Raw genomic sequence first — 3312 nt, 5'->3', positions numbered from 1 at the left:
CCTCGTCCCCCGAAAAGATAATCCAATCCGGGACGATGATCGAATTTATTAATCGAACGAGGCGCGTGTCGCGCGTTTCTCTCGTTTCCACGGTTATTATAACACGCAGAATGGAGAGGCTGATTTCCACGAGAGAAATCGAGGAGAGCTTTGGAAATTGGCTCGCGGAGGCGGATGGAAGCGCGAGGGACAGAGAGAGAAAGTAAGAGTCTGCGCGAGGAGGGGGAGGAGGTGTGCGGCCGCGAAAGGAGCTTTGTCTCGATCGTTGTCGGCCTTGAATAATCTCGTCCTCGGAAATTTGATCGACACCGGTCAAACGGGTCGACCGGACTTCAAATACCCAGGTACCAGATTCTTGGCTCTCGAAATCTCCTCTCTCTCTCTCTCTCTCTCTCTTCGATCTCTTACGCCAAGTCTCTTACGGGACAGACTTCTCCTTCTCCCTCTTCTCCTTCTCCTTCTTCTTCTTCTTCTCGTCGGTTAAAAGGAGCGAAACGTTGCGATCGTTCGAAGCACCCTCCGGAGAAGAGCATCGCTCCTTCCTCTTCCCTCCTCTGCCCCCTACGCAGAGAGAGAGAGAGAGAGAAGAGCGAGGCGAAAAGGCGCGCATGGCCGGAATAACTCGAAAGTGTCGGAACGATAATCTGACGGCGGCAACGTGACGGACGGGAGGACGTACCGCGTCCACTTGGCGTCCATTCCCTTCTCTCTTTTCTCCTTCTCCCCCCTCCCCTCCATCCTCGAACACACGTAGCCCCTCGTCGAGATCTGGACAAGCGTTGAACGTCGATTAAACGTCAACGTTTCCAACGGAAACTCCTCCTCCCCCTCCTCCATATACATCCTCGCGATACGCGTATTACACAGATAGACGAGCAGGGAACTAGAAGGGAGCCCGTCTCGGATGGGTGCCTCCTCGAACTTTGCCTCTCTGCGGTCGCGCTCCTATCACGAGCGAAGAAAACGAAAGGAAACGAAAGAAAGGAAACGAAAGCCAGAGACGGATCGAGGTCGTGGCGATATTAATTGCGAGTACTCGACAGAGAGAGAGAGAGACAGAGGCGAAAGCGAGGTCTTCCTCTCCACGGATGGCTTCCTCTCCTCCTTTTTATTCCTCGTTATTCGCTCCCGATCGATTCCGACAAGCGTAACCGTACGGTGTGTAATCGGAATAATTGACGTGGATGGAGGCGCGCCACGGGAANTTTCTTTCTCGCGCCCCGTTGAGAAGCCAGAGTTGGATCGCGATACCCGGTTCTCGCCCGGTCCACCTACGGTCCTCGGACGGAAATAGACGATACGCGTGGCAATAAATATCTCTCGTATTATAATTAAGCCGAGTGGATACGCGTTGGAATGGAGTGGTGGAGTTGGATGGACACGTATTCGAGAGAGAGAGAGATGGATATACGCGGACGGATGGACGGCCGAAACGGAGGAGGAGAGGAATTTCTGGGAGATGAATCTCTCGACGAGGAACGGTATCCCGCTTGGCAACCGTGGCTCGAAACTTTGCAGTTATCGGTGGTGGACACAGTTATATCGACGAGGCTTGCCTGGTGGCGGGCGTTTTCAGTGGTGCTTGCTGTTGGACGAGCGAGCGAGAGAGAGAGAGCGCGGCCTTGTCGGGTCGGGCCGCGTCCGTCTCTTGCTCCTTGAGTGGCAGCGATTCATTCCCGCTCTCGCGCTACTCCCCCCTCCCTCTTCTTATTTCCAAGTCGGACACGAACGTGTGCAACGCGTCGATGCGCCAAACAGACGCGACGAGACCCGCCGACGCACTCTCTCTCTCTCTCTTTCTCTGTTTCTCTTTCTCTCTCTTTCGCGCGCCGACTCGCCGTGCCAACACGACGATGCTCTTTCTTTTCGTGGCTACGTGGATGGATCGATGCGATCGTGGATTTTCTCTTCTTCTTTTTTTTTTTTTTCTTTTTTGAATGGAGGAGAATGGAAGATTCTGAAAGTTCGAGGTTGGTTAATTGTTTCTTCTGTAATTTATTATTTTGCGTGTAAATAGTAACTGTTTTGCTGTCTTTATGTGTCGAATTCGATTTTCGTACACGCTTATCTGTTTATCTTATATAAATTTTATATAAATGATATAAAATTTTTAATAGGTGATATAAAATTGAGTATCGTTTAAGATTCGATAAATAGTTCGGTTGTTTCATTTGCGAAGTGGTAAAAGTAAATAAATACTTGGGGGGAAACTTGGTCTTCCTGTAATAACGTATTCAAGAATAAGAATATATATTTAGAATACAAAACTTATCTATAGAAACGGATTCTTAATATAACAGAAAAATCCAATTGATTTAAATATTTTCACAAAATAATTTCTCTAAACTGATAACAACTGTCTAATGTTTTATCTATTTCTTTTTTATCGTAATATGCTTATCTATTTCACCCTTCCTACTCGAAAATCCAAAAATCAAACCCAATAACAGAATGATTCGAGTCCAGTAATCATCAATCATATTAATTTTCAAGAAATACTTACAAATAAATACTTTGCTTCCGAGTACTCGAAAGAGGAAGAAAAATATCGATCGCTGCACAATTGATCGCGCGAAAGAAGATTATTAATCGAAGAGGCGCTTAACGATCCTCCTCGAGGAGGCCTGTAAATCGCCAGGCGCTGCCGAGAGGCAACGGAAGGATCAAGCGATGTCGGCCCCGACTTTTCCACAGACGCGGCGACGACTGCGAGAGCGCGCAGTTTCGGCCGACTAATATCGCCGCCGTTCTTTTGTTGCGCGCCCGCTGCCTACGCTCGCAACGAATTTCAGCCTGATTATTCGGGGCGGTGGAGTGACGTCCCCCGGTTTCCCTGGATTAAAATGCTGCTGGAAGTGGAGGAGAACGAAATGCGAACGGGAGGGAATCCTGGTGCATCCGCCGCGCGGATTCAGGCGCCTCGGGGAGCGAACTTGCGCCTCCAACCCCCTCTCGCTCCAATCTCGTTCCATTCCACTTCCATTCTCGGATCGTCTTTCGACTACTACTCCTCCTCGTCGACGAATAAGACGATTCGATCGGCCAAAGTTTCGAAAAATCTCTCCTCTCCTCGGGAAGGAGGAAGCGGCATAACGTGAAGGGGACGAGGAGAGATCGAGGAGAGATGGTTGAATGGCGAGAACAAAGTGCGGGATTCAACGTATCCGCGACAGAGATCGGACGTGGACTGGTGGGCGTGTATAGATACAACGCTCGCAGGTAGACAGGTAGGTAGGTAGGTAGGTAGGTAGGTAGGTAGGTAGGTAGGTAGGTAGGTAGATACGCGTGCGAGCGTAGAGGAGAACGGGGACA

Source organism: Apis dorsata, unplaced genomic scaffold (assembly GCF_000469605.1).
Source record: "Apis dorsata unplaced genomic scaffold, Apis dorsata 1.3 scaffold_7, whole genome shotgun sequence".
NCBI classification, from domain to species: domain Eukaryota; kingdom Metazoa; phylum Arthropoda; class Insecta; order Hymenoptera; family Apidae; genus Apis; species Apis dorsata.
This window is presented reverse-complemented; position numbering follows the sequence as displayed.